Source organism: Oryzias latipes, chromosome 16 (assembly GCF_053564925.1).
Source record: "Oryzias latipes strain Hd-rR chromosome 16, Olatipes_Hd-rR_3.1".
Taxonomy (NCBI): domain Eukaryota; kingdom Metazoa; phylum Chordata; class Actinopteri; order Beloniformes; family Adrianichthyidae; genus Oryzias; species Oryzias latipes.
This window is the reverse complement of record NC_136252.1, coordinates 9,535,642-9,548,826: the sequence shown is the minus strand read 5'-3', so window position 1 is coordinate 9,548,826 and position 13,185 is coordinate 9,535,642. Positions and strand designations below refer to the sequence as shown.

The following is a 13,185-nucleotide window of genomic DNA, read 5'->3' as shown; positions in this document are numbered from 1 at the left end:
TTTGTGTGTGTTTAAACCAAGGCTGATTTTGCAGAGGAGAGGTGAAATGGCATGGTTTTTGCAGCAGGTGGGTGTGTCTAGTCAGCAGGTGTGTTAATCAGGAGGACACAATGGCAAGCCTGTAGCTTTAAGCAGGAAAACCTTGAGATTGAGTGGCCAAGAGGCTTTGCTGGACACTGGCAAGTGCTTACGGCCACACCACTCTGGACCCGCCCGATCTCGTCCGATCTCGGAAGCCAAACAGGGTTGGGCCTGGTTAGTACCTGGATGGGAGACCGCTTGGGAATACCAGGTGCTGTAAGTTTTCCATCTTTTCCTCCCAACCAGCAGAGGGTGTTCTTCCAAAATCTGCTTCAAAGTTCACCTAAGGTTTTTTTTTTTTTTTTTTTAATAAACAACTTTTGCCTCATGTAAAGTAATCAGGTAGCTTCAGAGCAATCAGAATCAAGGTGTCAATGCATAACCTTTAGCCTAATTACACCCACCTGTTACAATGAGCAGATGTTAGCAGTGTTTCTGTTCAGACTTTGTGTGTGTTTAAACCAAGGCTGATTTTGCAGAGGAGAGGTGAAATGGCATGGTTTTTGCAGCAGGTGGGTGTGTCTAGTCAGCAGGTGTGTTAATCAGGAGGACACAATGGCAAGCCTGTAGCTTTAAGCAGGAAAACCTTGAGATTGAGTGGCCAAGAGGCTTTGCTGGACACTGGCAAGTGCTTACGGCCACACCACTCTGGACCCGCCCGATCTCGTCCGATCTCGGAAGCCAAACAGGGTTGGGCCTGGTTAGTACCTGGATGGGAGACCGCTTGGGAATACCAGGTGCTGTAAGTTTTCCATCTTTTCCTCCCAACCAGCAGAGGGTGTTCTTCCAAAATCTGCTTCAAAGTTCACCTAAGGTTTTTTTTTTTTTTTTTTTAATAAACAACTTTTGCCTCATGTAAAGTAATCAGGTAGCTTCAGAGCAATCAGAATCAAGGTGTCAATGCATAACCTTTAGCCTAATTACACCCACCTGTTACAATGAGCAGATGTTAGCAGTGTTTCTGTTCAGACTTTGTGTGTGTTTAAACCAAGGCTGATTTTGCAGAGGAGAGGTGAAATGGCATGGTTTTTGCAGCAGGTGGGTGTGTCTAGTCAGCAGGTGTGTTAATCAGGAGGACACAATGGCAAGCCTGTAGCTTTAAGCAGGAAAACCTTGAGATTGAGTGGCCAAGAGGCTTTGCTGGACACTGGCAAGTGCTTACGGCCACACCACTCTGGACCCGCCCGATCTCGTCCGATCTCGGAAGCCAAACAGGGTTGGGCCTGGTTAGTACCTGGATGGGAGACCGCTTGGGAATACCAGGTGCTGTAAGTTTTCCATCTTTTCCTCCCAACCAGCAGAGGGTGTTCTTCCAAAATCTGCTTCAAAGTTCACCTAAGGTTTTTTTTTTTTTTTTTTTAATAAACAACTTTTGCCTCATGTAAAGTAATCAGGTAGCTTCAGAGCAATCAGAATCAAGGTGTCAATGCATAACCTTTAGCCTAATTACACCCACCTGTTACAATGAGCAGATGTTAGCAGTGTTTCTGTTCAGACTTTGTGTGTGTTTAAACCAAGGCTGATTTTGCAGAGGAGAGGTGAAATGGCATGGTTTTTGCAGCAGGTGGGTGTGTCTAGTCAGCAGGTGTGTTAATCAGGAGGACACAATGGCAAGCCTGTAGCTTTAAGCAGGAAAACCTTGAGATTGAGTGGCCAAGAGGCTTTGCTGGACACTGGCAAGTGCTTACGGCCACACCACTCTGGACCCGCCCGATCTCGTCCGATCTCGGAAGCCAAACAGGGTTGGGCCTGGTTAGTACCTGGATGGGAGACCGCTTGGGAATACCAGGTGCTGTAAGTTTTCCATCTTTTCCTCCCAACCAGCAGAGGGTGTTCTTCCAAAATCTGCTTCAAAGTTCACCTAAGGTTTTTTTTTTTTTTTTTTTAATAAACAACTTTTGCCTCATGTAAAGTAATCAGGTAGCTTCAGAGCAATCAGAATCAAGGTGTCAATGCATAACCTTTAGCCTAATTACACCCACCTGTTACAATGAGCAGATGTTAGCAGTGTTTCTGTTCAGACTTTGTGTGTGTTTAAACCAAGGCTGATTTTGCAGAGGAGAGGTGAAATGGCATGGTTTTTGCAGCAGGTGGGTGTGTCTAGTCAGCAGGTGTGTTAATCAGGAGGACACAATGGCAAGCCTGTAGCTTTAAGCAGGAAAACCTTGAGATTGAGTGGCCAAGAGGCTTTGCTGGACACTGGCAAGTGCTTACGGCCACACCACTCTGGACCCGCCCGATCTCGTCCGATCTCGGAAGCCAAACAGGGTTGGGCCTGGTTAGTACCTGGATGGGAGACCGCTTGGGAATACCAGGTGCTGTAAGTTTTCCATCTTTTCCTCCCAACCAGCAGAGGGTGTTCTTCCAAAATCTGCTTCAAAGTTCACCTAAGGTTTTTTTTTTTTTTTTTTTAATAAACAACTTTTGCCTCATGTAAAGTAATCAGGTAGCTTCAGAGCAATCAGAATCAAGGTGTCAATGCATAACCTTTAGCCTAATTACACCCACCTGTTACAATGAGCAGATGTTAGCAGTGTTTCTGTTCAGACTTTGTGTGTGTTTAAACCAAGGCTGATTTTGCAGAGGAGAGGTGAAATGGCATGGTTTTTGCAGCAGGTGGGTGTGTCTAGTCAGCAGGTGTGTTAATCAGGAGGACACAATGGCAAGCCTGTAGCTTTAAGCAGGAAAACCTTGAGATTGAGTGGCCAAGAGGCTTTGCTGGACACTGGCAAGTGCTTACGGCCACACCACTCTGGACCCGCCCGATCTCGTCCGATCTCGGAAGCCAAACAGGGTTGGGCCTGGTTAGTACCTGGATGGGAGACCGCTTGGGAATACCAGGTGCTGTAAGTTTTCCATCTTTTCCTCCCAACCAGCAGAGGGTGTTCTTCCAAAATCTGCTTCAAAGTTCACCTAAGGTTTTTTTTTTTTTTTTTTTAATAAACAACTTTTGCCTCATGTAAAGTAATCAGGTAGCTTCAGAGCAATCAGAATCAAGGTGTCAATGCATAACCTTTAGCCTAATTACACCCACCTGTTACAATGAGCAGATGTTAGCAGTGTTTCTGTTCAGACTTTGTGTGTGTTTAAACCAAGGCTGATTTTGCAGAGGAGAGGTGAAATGGCATGGTTTTTGCAGCAGGTGGGTGTGTCTAGTCAGCAGGTGTGTTAATCAGGAGGACACAATGGCAAGCCTGTAGCTTTAAGCAGGAAAACCTTGAGATTGAGTGGCCAAGAGGCTTTGCTGGACACTGGCAAGTGCTTACGGCCACACCACTCTGGACCCGCCCGATCTCGTCCGATCTCGGAAGCCAAACAGGGTTGGGCCTGGTTAGTACCTGGATGGGAGACCGCTTGGGAATACCAGGTGCTGTAAGTTTTCCATCTTTTCCTCCCAACCAGCAGAGGGTGTTCTTCCAAAATCTGCTTCAAAGTTCACCTAAGGTTTTTTTTTTTTTTTTTTTAATAAACAACTTTTGCCTCATGTAAAGTAATCAGGTAGCTTCAGAGCAATCAGAATCAAGGTGTCAATGCATAACCTTTAGCCTAATTACACCCACCTGTTACAATGAGCAGATGTTAGCAGTGTTTCTGTTCAGACTTTGTGTGTGTTTAAACCAAGGCTGATTTTGCAGAGGAGAGGTGAAATGGCATGGTTTTTGCAGCAGGTGGGTGTGTCTAGTCAGCAGGTGTGTTAATCAGGAGGACACAATGGCAAGCCTGTAGCTTTAAGCAGGAAAACCTTGAGATTGAGTGGCCAAGAGGCTTTGCTGGACACTGGCAAGTGCTTACGGCCACACCACTCTGGACCCGCCCGATCTCGTCCGATCTCGGAAGCCAAACAGGGTTGGGCCTGGTTAGTACCTGGATGGGAGACCGCTTGGGAATACCAGGTGCTGTAAGTTTTCCATCTTTTCCTCCCAACCAGCAGAGGGTGTTCTTCCAAAATCTGCTTCAAAGTTCACCTAAGGTTTTTTTTTTTTTTTTTTTAATAAACAACTTTTGCCTCATGTAAAGTAATCAGGTAGCTTCAGAGCAATCAGAATCAAGGTGTCAATGCATAACCTTTAGCCTAATTACACCCACCTGTTACAATGAGCAGATGTTAGCAGTGTTTCTGTTCAGACTTTGTGTGTGTTTAAACCAAGGCTGATTTTGCAGAGGAGAGGTGAAATGGCATGGTTTTTGCAGCAGGTGGGTGTGTCTAGTCAGCAGGTGTGTTAATCAGGAGGACACAATGGCAAGCCTGTAGCTTTAAGCAGGAAAACCTTGAGATTGAGTGGCCAAGAGGCTTTGCTGGACACTGGCAAGTGCTTACGGCCACACCACTCTGGACCCGCCCGATCTCGTCCGATCTCGGAAGCCAAACAGGGTTGGGCCTGGTTAGTACCTGGATGGGAGACCGCTTGGGAATACCAGGTGCTGTAAGTTTTCCATCTTTTCCTCCCAACCAGCAGAGGGTGTTCTTCCAAAATCTGCTTCAAAGTTCACCTAAGGTTTTTTTTTTTTTTTTTTTAATAAACAACTTTTGCCTCATGTAAAGTAATCAGGTAGCTTCAGAGCAATCAGAATCAAGGTGTCAATGCATAACCTTTAGCCTAATTACACCCACCTGTTACAATGAGCAGATGTTAGCAGTGTTTCTGTTCAGACTTTGTGTGTGTTTAAACCAAGGCTGATTTTGCAGAGGAGAGGTGAAATGGCATGGTTTTTGCAGCAGGTGGGTGTGTCTAGTCAGCAGGTGTGTTAATCAGGAGGACACAATGGCAAGCCTGTAGCTTTAAGCAGGAAAACCTTGAGATTGAGTGGCCAAGAGGCTTTGCTGGACACTGGCAAGTGCTTACGGCCACACCACTCTGGACCCGCCCGATCTCGTCCGATCTCGGAAGCCAAACAGGGTTGGGCCTGGTTAGTACCTGGATGGGAGACCGCTTGGGAATACCAGGTGCTGTAAGTTTTCCATCTTTTCCTCCCAACCAGCAGAGGGTGTTCTTCCAAAATCTGCTTCAAAGTTCACCTAAGGTTTTTTTTTTTTTTTTTTTAATAAACAACTTTTGCCTCATGTAAAGTAATCAGGTAGCTTCAGAGCAATCAGAATCAAGGTGTCAATGCATAACCTTTAGCCTAATTACACCCACCTGTTACAATGAGCAGATGTTAGCAGTGTTTCTGTTCAGACTTTGTGTGTGTTTAAACCAAGGCTGATTTTGCAGAGGAGAGGTGAAATGGCATGGTTTTTGCAGCAGGTGGGTGTGTCTAGTCAGCAGGTGTGTTAATCAGGAGGACACAATGGCAAGCCTGTAGCTTTAAGCAGGAAAACCTTGAGATTGAGTGGCCAAGAGGCTTTGCTGGACACTGGCAAGTGCTTACGGCCACACCACTCTGGACCCGCCCGATCTCGTCCGATCTCGGAAGCCAAACAGGGTTGGGCCTGGTTAGTACCTGGATGGGAGACCGCTTGGGAATACCAGGTGCTGTAAGTTTTCCATCTTTTCCTCCCAACCAGCAGAGGGTGTTCTTCCAAAATCTGCTTCAAAGTTCACCTAAGGTTTTTTTTTTTTTTTTTTTAATAAACAACTTTTGCCTCATGTAAAGTAATCAGGTAGCTTCAGAGCAATCAGAATCAAGGTGTCAATGCATAACCTTTAGCCTAATTACACCCACCTGTTACAATGAGCAGATGTTAGCAGTGTTTCTGTTCAGACTTTGTGTGTGTTTAAACCAAGGCTGATTTTGCAGAGGAGAGGTGAAATGGCATGGTTTTTGCAGCAGGTGGGTGTGTCTAGTCAGCAGGTGTGTTAATCAGGAGGACACAATGGCAAGCCTGTAGCTTTAAGCAGGAAAACCTTGAGATTGAGTGGCCAAGAGGCTTTGCTGGACACTGGCAAGTGCTTACGGCCACACCACTCTGGACCCGCCCGATCTCGTCCGATCTCGGAAGCCAAACAGGGTTGGGCCTGGTTAGTACCTGGATGGGAGACCGCTTGGGAATACCAGGTGCTGTAAGTTTTCCATCTTTTCCTCCCAACCAGCAGAGGGTGTTCTTCCAAAATCTGCTTCAAAGTTCACCTAAGGTTTTTTTTTTTTTTTTTTTAATAAACAACTTTTGCCTCATGTAAAGTAATCAGGTAGCTTCAGAGCAATCAGAATCAAGGTGTCAATGCATAACCTTTAGCCTAATTACACCCACCTGTTACAATGAGCAGATGTTAGCAGTGTTTCTGTTCAGACTTTGTGTGTGTTTAAACCAAGGCTGATTTTGCAGAGGAGAGGTGAAATGGCATGGTTTTTGCAGCAGGTGGGTGTGTCTAGTCAGCAGGTGTGTTAATCAGGAGGACACAATGGCAAGCCTGTAGCTTTAAGCAGGAAAACCTTGAGATTGAGTGGCCAAGAGGCTTTGCTGGACACTGGCAAGTGCTTACGGCCACACCACTCTGGACCCGCCCGATCTCGTCCGATCTCGGAAGCCAAACAGGGTTGGGCCTGGTTAGTACCTGGATGGGAGACCGCTTGGGAATACCAGGTGCTGTAAGTTTTCCATCTTTTCCTCCCAACCAGCAGAGGGTGTTCTTCCAAAATCTGCTTCAAAGTTCACCTAAGGTTTTTTTTTTTTTTTTTTTAATAAACAACTTTTGCCTCATGTAAAGTAATCAGGTAGCTTCAGAGCAATCAGAATCAAGGTGTCAATGCATAACCTTTAGCCTAATTACACCCACCTGTTACAATGAGCAGATGTTAGCAGTGTTTCTGTTCAGACTTTGTGTGTGTTTAAACCAAGGCTGATTTTGCAGAGGAGAGGTGAAATGGCATGGTTTTTGCAGCAGGTGGGTGTGTCTAGTCAGCAGGTGTGTTAATCAGGAGGACACAATGGCAAGCCTGTAGCTTTAAGCAGGAAAACCTTGAGATTGAGTGGCCAAGAGGCTTTGCTGGACACTGGCAAGTGCTTACGGCCACACCACTCTGGACCCGCCCGATCTCGTCCGATCTCGGAAGCCAAACAGGGTTGGGCCTGGTTAGTACCTGGATGGGAGACCGCTTGGGAATACCAGGTGCTGTAAGTTTTCCATCTTTTCCTCCCAACCAGCAGAGGGTGTTCTTCCAAAATCTGCTTCAAAGTTCACCTAAGGTTTTTTTTTTTTTTTTTTTAATAAACAACTTTTGCCTCATGTAAAGTAATCAGGTAGCTTCAGAGCAATCAGAATCAAGGTGTCAATGCATAACCTTTAGCCTAATTACACCCACCTGTTACAATGAGCAGATGTTAGCAGTGTTTCTGTTCAGACTTTGTGTGTGTTTAAACCAAGGCTGATTTTGCAGAGGAGAGGTGAAATGGCATGGTTTTTGCAGCAGGTGGGTGTGTCTAGTCAGCAGGTGTGTTAATCAGGAGGACACAATGGCAAGCCTGTAGCTTTAAGCAGGAAAACCTTGAGATTGAGTGGCCAAGAGGCTTTGCTGGACACTGGCAAGTGCTTACGGCCACACCACTCTGGACCCGCCCGATCTCGTCCGATCTCGGAAGCCAAACAGGGTTGGGCCTGGTTAGTACCTGGATGGGAGACCGCTTGGGAATACCAGGTGCTGTAAGTTTTCCATCTTTTCCTCCCAACCAGCAGAGGGTGTTCTTCCAAAATCTGCTTCAAAGTTCACCTAAGGTTTTTTTTTTTTTTTTTTTAATAAACAACTTTTGCCTCATGTAAAGTAATCAGGTAGCTTCAGAGCAATCAGAATCAAGGTGTCAATGCATAACCTTTAGCCTAATTACACCCACCTGTTACAATGAGCAGATGTTAGCAGTGTTTCTGTTCAGACTTTGTGTGTGTTTAAACCAAGGCTGATTTTGCAGAGGAGAGGTGAAATGGCATGGTTTTTGCAGCAGGTGGGTGTGTCTAGTCAGCAGGTGTGTTAATCAGGAGGACACAATGGCAAGCCTGTAGCTTTAAGCAGGAAAACCTTGAGATTGAGTGGCCAAGAGGCTTTGCTGGACACTGGCAAGTGCTTACGGCCACACCACTCTGGACCCGCCCGATCTCGTCCGATCTCGGAAGCCAAACAGGGTTGGGCCTGGTTAGTACCTGGATGGGAGACCGCTTGGGAATACCAGGTGCTGTAAGTTTTCCATCTTTTCCTCCCAACCAGCAGAGGGTGTTCTTCCAAAATCTGCTTCAAAGTTCACCTAAGGTTTTTTTTTTTTTTTTTTTAATAAACAACTTTTGCCTCATGTAAAGTAATCAGGTAGCTTCAGAGCAATCAGAATCAAGGTGTCAATGCATAACCTTTAGCCTAATTACACCCACCTGTTACAATGAGCAGATGTTAGCAGTGTTTCTGTTCAGACTTTGTGTGTGTTTAAACCAAGGCTGATTTTGCAGAGGAGAGGTGAAATGGCATGGTTTTTGCAGCAGGTGGGTGTGTCTAGTCAGCAGGTGTGTTAATCAGGAGGACACAATGGCAAGCCTGTAGCTTTAAGCAGGAAAACCTTGAGATTGAGTGGCCAAGAGGCTTTGCTGGACACTGGCAAGTGCTTACGGCCACACCACTCTGGACCCGCCCGATCTCGTCCGATCTCGGAAGCCAAACAGGGTTGGGCCTGGTTAGTACCTGGATGGGAGACCGCTTGGGAATACCAGGTGCTGTAAGTTTTCCATCTTTTCCTCCCAACCAGCAGAGGGTGTTCTTCCAAAATCTGCTTCAAAGTTCACCTAAGGTTTTTTTTTTTTTTTTTTTAATAAACAACTTTTGCCTCATGTAAAGTAATCAGGTAGCTTCAGAGCAATCAGAATCAAGGTGTCAATGCATAACCTTTAGCCTAATTACACCCACCTGTTACAATGAGCAGATGTTAGCAGTGTTTCTGTTCAGACTTTGTGTGTGTTTAAACCAAGGCTGATTTTGCAGAGGAGAGGTGAAATGGCATGGTTTTTGCAGCAGGTGGGTGTGTCTAGTCAGCAGGTGTGTTAATCAGGAGGACACAATGGCAAGCCTGTAGCTTTAAGCAGGAAAACCTTGAGATTGAGTGGCCAAGAGGCTTTGCTGGACACTGGCAAGTGCTTACGGCCACACCACTCTGGACCCGCCCGATCTCGTCCGATCTCGGAAGCCAAACAGGGTTGGGCCTGGTTAGTACCTGGATGGGAGACCGCTTGGGAATACCAGGTGCTGTAAGTTTTCCATCTTTTCCTCCCAACCAGCAGAGGGTGTTCTTCCAAAATCTGCTTCAAAGTTCACCTAAGGTTTTTTTTTTTTTTTTTTTAATAAACAACTTTTGCCTCATGTAAAGTAATCAGGTAGCTTCAGAGCAATCAGAATCAAGGTGTCAATGCATAACCTTTAGCCTAATTACACCCACCTGTTACAATGAGCAGATGTTAGCAGTGTTTCTGTTCAGACTTTGTGTGTGTTTAAACCAAGGCTGATTTTGCAGAGGAGAGGTGAAATGGCATGGTTTTTGCAGCAGGTGGGTGTGTCTAGTCAGCAGGTGTGTTAATCAGGAGGACACAATGGCAAGCCTGTAGCTTTAAGCAGGAAAACCTTGAGATTGAGTGGCCAAGAGGCTTTGCTGGACACTGGCAAGTGCTTACGGCCACACCACTCTGGACCCGCCCGATCTCGTCCGATCTCGGAAGCCAAACAGGGTTGGGCCTGGTTAGTACCTGGATGGGAGACCGCTTGGGAATACCAGGTGCTGTAAGTTTTCCATCTTTTCCTCCCAACCAGCAGAGGGTGTTCTTCCAAAATCTGCTTCAAAGTTCACCTAAGGTTTTTTTTTTTTTTTTTTTAATAAACAACTTTTGCCTCATGTAAAGTAATCAGGTAGCTTCAGAGCAATCAGAATCAAGGTGTCAATGCATAACCTTTAGCCTAATTACACCCACCTGTTACAATGAGCAGATGTTAGCAGTGTTTCTGTTCAGACTTTGTGTGTGTTTAAACCAAGGCTGATTTTGCAGAGGAGAGGTGAAATGGCATGGTTTTTGCAGCAGGTGGGTGTGTCTAGTCAGCAGGTGTGTTAATCAGGAGGACACAATGGCAAGCCTGTAGCTTTAAGCAGGAAAACCTTGAGATTGAGTGGCCAAGAGGCTTTGCTGGACACTGGCAAGTGCTTACGGCCACACCACTCTGGACCCGCCCGATCTCGTCCGATCTCGGAAGCCAAACAGGGTTGGGCCTGGTTAGTACCTGGATGGGAGACCGCTTGGGAATACCAGGTGCTGTAAGTTTTCCATCTTTTCCTCCCAACCAGCAGAGGGTGTTCTTCCAAAATCTGCTTCAAAGTTCACCTAAGGTTTTTTTTTTTTTTTTTTTAATAAACAACTTTTGCCTCATGTAAAGTAATCAGGTAGCTTCAGAGCAATCAGAATCAAGGTGTCAATGCATAACCTTTAGCCTAATTACACCCACCTGTTACAATGAGCAGATGTTAGCAGTGTTTCTGTTCAGACTTTGTGTGTGTTTAAACCAAGGCTGATTTTGCAGAGGAGAGGTGAAATGGCATGGTTTTTGCAGCAGGTGGGTGTGTCTAGTCAGCAGGTGTGTTAATCAGGAGGACACAATGGCAAGCCTGTAGCTTTAAGCAGGAAAACCTTGAGATTGAGTGGCCAAGAGGCTTTGCTGGACACTGGCAAGTGCTTACGGCCACACCACTCTGGACCCGCCCGATCTCGTCCGATCTCGGAAGCCAAACAGGGTTGGGCCTGGTTAGTACCTGGATGGGAGACCGCTTGGGAATACCAGGTGCTGTAAGTTTTCCATCTTTTCCTCCCAACCAGCAGAGGGTGTTCTTCCAAAATCTGCTTCAAAGTTCACCTAAGGTTTTTTTTTTTTTTTTTTTAATAAACAACTTTTGCCTCATGTAAAGTAATCAGGTAGCTTCAGAGCAATCAGAATCAAGGTGTCAATGCATAACCTTTAGCCTAATTACACCCACCTGTTACAATGAGCAGATGTTAGCAGTGTTTCTGTTCAGACTTTGTGTGTGTTTAAACCAAGGCTGATTTTGCAGAGGAGAGGTGAAATGGCATGGTTTTTGCAGCAGGTGGGTGTGTCTAGTCAGCAGGTGTGTTAATCAGGAGGACACAATGGCAAGCCTGTAGCTTTAAGCAGGAAAACCTTGAGATTGAGTGGCCAAGAGGCTTTGCTGGACACTGGCAAGTGCTTACGGCCACACCACTCTGGACCCGCCCGATCTCGTCCGATCTCGGAAGCCAAACAGGGTTGGGCCTGGTTAGTACCTGGATGGGAGACCGCTTGGGAATACCAGGTGCTGTAAGTTTTCCATCTTTTCCTCCCAACCAGCAGAGGGTGTTCTTCCAAAATCTGCTTCAAAGTTCACCTAAGGTTTTTTTTTTTTTTTTTTTAATAAACAACTTTTGCCTCATGTAAAGTAATCAGGTAGCTTCAGAGCAATCAGAATCAAGGTGTCAATGCATAACCTTTAGCCTAATTACACCCACCTGTTACAATGAGCAGATGTTAGCAGTGTTTCTGTTCAGACTTTGTGTGTGTTTAAACCAAGGCTGATTTTGCAGAGGAGAGGTGAAATGGCATGGTTTTTGCAGCAGGTGGGTGTGTCTAGTCAGCAGGTGTGTTAATCAGGAGGACACAATGGCAAGCCTGTAGCTTTAAGCAGGAAAACCTTGAGATTGAGTGGCCAAGAGGCTTTGCTGGACACTGGCAAGTGCTTACGGCCACACCACTCTGGACCCGCCCGATCTCGTCCGATCTCGGAAGCCAAACAGGGTTGGGCCTGGTTAGTACCTGGATGGGAGACCGCTTGGGAATACCAGGTGCTGTAAGTTTTCCATCTTTTCCTCCCAACCAGCAGAGGGTGTTCTTCCAAAATCTGCTTCAAAGTTCACCTAAGGTTTTTTTTTTTTTTTTTTTAATAAACAACTTTTGCCTCATGTAAAGTAATCAGGTAGCTTCAGAGCAATCAGAATCAAGGTGTCAATGCATAACCTTTAGCCTAATTACACCCACCTGTTACAATGAGCAGATGTTAGCAGTGTTTCTGTTCAGACTTTGTGTGTGTTTAAACCAAGGCTGATTTTGCAGAGGAGAGGTGAAATGGCATGGTTTTTGCAGCAGGTGGGTGTGTCTAGTCAGCAGGTGTGTTAATCAGGAGGACACAATGGCAAGCCTGTAGCTTTAAGCAGGAAAACCTTGAGATTGAGTGGCCAAGAGGCTTTGCTGGACACTGGCAAGTGCTTACGGCCACACCACTCTGGACCCGCCCGATCTCGTCCGATCTCGGAAGCCAAACAGGGTTGGGCCTGGTTAGTACCTGGATGGGAGACCGCTTGGGAATACCAGGTGCTGTAAGTTTTCCATCTTTTCCTCCCAACCAGCAGAGGGTGTTCTTCCAAAATCTGCTTCAAAGTTCACCTAAGGTTTTTTTTTTTTTTTTTTTAATAAACAACTTTTGCCTCATGTAAAGTAATCAGGTAGCTTCAGAGCAATCAGAATCAAGGTGTCAATGCATAACCTTTAGCCTAATTACACCCACCTGTTACAATGAGCAGATGTTAGCAGTGTTTCTGTTCAGACTTTGTGTGTGTTTAAACCAAGGCTGATTTTGCAGAGGAGAGGTGAAATGGCATGGTTTTTGCAGCAGGTGGGTGTGTCTAGTCAGCAGGTGTGTTAATCAGGAGGACACAATGGCAAGCCTGTAGCTTTAAGCAGGAAAACCTTGAGATTGAGTGGCCAAGAGGCTTTGCTGGACACTGGCAAGTGCTTACGGCCACACCACTCTGGACCCGCCCGATCTCGTCCGATCTCGGAAGCCAAACAGGGTTGGGCCTGGTTAGTACCTGGATGGGAGACCGCTTGGGAATACCAGGTGCTGTAAGTTTTCCATCTTTTCCTCCCAACCAGCAGAGGGTGTTCTTCCAAAATCTGCTTCAAAGTTCACCTAAGGTTTTTTTTTTTTTTTTTTTAATAAACAACTTTTGCCTCATGTAAAGTAATCAGGTAGCTTCAGAGCAATCAGAATCAAGGTGTCAATGCATAACCTTTAGCCTAATTACACCCACCTGTTACAATGAGCAGATGTTAGCAGTGTTTCTGTTCAGACTTTGTGTGTGTTTAAACCAAGGCTGATTTTGCAGA

The 13,185-nt window shown here is 45.8% G+C and overlaps 1 protein-coding gene and 25 non-coding genes across 26 annotated transcripts in view; all 26 read left to right on the top strand.

Annotated features, from left to right (window-relative positions):
- The window catches only part of LOC144984559 (uncharacterized), a 402,969-nt gene that overhangs the window by 12,421 nt on the left and 377,363 nt on the right, over positions 1-13,185 (top strand). The gene's annotated exons all lie outside the window — the stretch shown is intronic.
- Positions 186-304, top strand: LOC144985952 (5S ribosomal RNA). The gene has a single exon (XR_013649782.1). It is a non-coding gene; the product is annotated as a 5S ribosomal RNA (ribosomal RNA).
- LOC144985951 (5S ribosomal RNA) lies at positions 712-830 on the top strand. Its single transcript, XR_013649781.1, has one exon. It is a non-coding gene; the product is annotated as a 5S ribosomal RNA (ribosomal RNA).
- Positions 1,238-1,356, top strand: LOC144985950 (5S ribosomal RNA). The gene has a single exon (XR_013649780.1). It is a non-coding gene; the product is annotated as a 5S ribosomal RNA (ribosomal RNA).
- Positions 1,764-1,882, top strand: LOC144985949 (5S ribosomal RNA). Its single transcript, XR_013649779.1, has one exon. It is a non-coding gene; the product is annotated as a 5S ribosomal RNA (ribosomal RNA).
- Positions 2,290-2,408, top strand: LOC144985948 (5S ribosomal RNA). Its single transcript, XR_013649778.1, has one exon. It is a non-coding gene; the product is annotated as a 5S ribosomal RNA (ribosomal RNA).
- On the top strand, positions 2,816-2,934 carry LOC144985947 (5S ribosomal RNA). Its single transcript, XR_013649777.1, has one exon. It is a non-coding gene; the product is annotated as a 5S ribosomal RNA (ribosomal RNA).
- Positions 3,342-3,460, top strand: LOC144985946 (5S ribosomal RNA). The gene has a single exon (XR_013649776.1). It is a non-coding gene; the product is annotated as a 5S ribosomal RNA (ribosomal RNA).
- LOC144985945 (5S ribosomal RNA) lies at positions 3,868-3,986 on the top strand. Its single transcript, XR_013649775.1, has one exon. It is a non-coding gene; the product is annotated as a 5S ribosomal RNA (ribosomal RNA).
- Positions 4,394-4,512, top strand: LOC144985944 (5S ribosomal RNA). The gene has a single exon (XR_013649774.1). It is a non-coding gene; the product is annotated as a 5S ribosomal RNA (ribosomal RNA).
- LOC144985942 (5S ribosomal RNA) lies at positions 4,920-5,038 on the top strand. Its single transcript, XR_013649772.1, has one exon. It is a non-coding gene; the product is annotated as a 5S ribosomal RNA (ribosomal RNA).
- LOC144985941 (5S ribosomal RNA) lies at positions 5,446-5,564 on the top strand. Its single transcript, XR_013649771.1, has one exon. It is a non-coding gene; the product is annotated as a 5S ribosomal RNA (ribosomal RNA).
- LOC144985940 (5S ribosomal RNA) lies at positions 5,972-6,090 on the top strand. Its single transcript, XR_013649770.1, has one exon. It is a non-coding gene; the product is annotated as a 5S ribosomal RNA (ribosomal RNA).
- On the top strand, positions 6,498-6,616 carry LOC144985939 (5S ribosomal RNA). Its single transcript, XR_013649769.1, has one exon. It is a non-coding gene; the product is annotated as a 5S ribosomal RNA (ribosomal RNA).
- On the top strand, positions 7,024-7,142 carry LOC144985938 (5S ribosomal RNA). Its single transcript, XR_013649768.1, has one exon. It is a non-coding gene; the product is annotated as a 5S ribosomal RNA (ribosomal RNA).
- Positions 7,550-7,668, top strand: LOC144985936 (5S ribosomal RNA). The gene has a single exon (XR_013649766.1). It is a non-coding gene; the product is annotated as a 5S ribosomal RNA (ribosomal RNA).
- LOC144985935 (5S ribosomal RNA) lies at positions 8,076-8,194 on the top strand. Its single transcript, XR_013649765.1, has one exon. It is a non-coding gene; the product is annotated as a 5S ribosomal RNA (ribosomal RNA).
- LOC144985934 (5S ribosomal RNA) lies at positions 8,602-8,720 on the top strand. The gene has a single exon (XR_013649764.1). It is a non-coding gene; the product is annotated as a 5S ribosomal RNA (ribosomal RNA).
- On the top strand, positions 9,128-9,246 carry LOC144985933 (5S ribosomal RNA). The gene has a single exon (XR_013649763.1). It is a non-coding gene; the product is annotated as a 5S ribosomal RNA (ribosomal RNA).
- LOC144985932 (5S ribosomal RNA) lies at positions 9,654-9,772 on the top strand. Its single transcript, XR_013649762.1, has one exon. It is a non-coding gene; the product is annotated as a 5S ribosomal RNA (ribosomal RNA).
- Positions 10,180-10,298, top strand: LOC144985930 (5S ribosomal RNA). The gene has a single exon (XR_013649760.1). It is a non-coding gene; the product is annotated as a 5S ribosomal RNA (ribosomal RNA).
- On the top strand, positions 10,706-10,824 carry LOC144985929 (5S ribosomal RNA). Its single transcript, XR_013649759.1, has one exon. It is a non-coding gene; the product is annotated as a 5S ribosomal RNA (ribosomal RNA).
- On the top strand, positions 11,232-11,350 carry LOC144985928 (5S ribosomal RNA). Its single transcript, XR_013649758.1, has one exon. It is a non-coding gene; the product is annotated as a 5S ribosomal RNA (ribosomal RNA).
- Positions 11,758-11,876, top strand: LOC144985927 (5S ribosomal RNA). The gene has a single exon (XR_013649757.1). It is a non-coding gene; the product is annotated as a 5S ribosomal RNA (ribosomal RNA).
- On the top strand, positions 12,284-12,402 carry LOC144985926 (5S ribosomal RNA). Its single transcript, XR_013649756.1, has one exon. It is a non-coding gene; the product is annotated as a 5S ribosomal RNA (ribosomal RNA).
- On the top strand, positions 12,810-12,928 carry LOC144985925 (5S ribosomal RNA). Its single transcript, XR_013649755.1, has one exon. It is a non-coding gene; the product is annotated as a 5S ribosomal RNA (ribosomal RNA).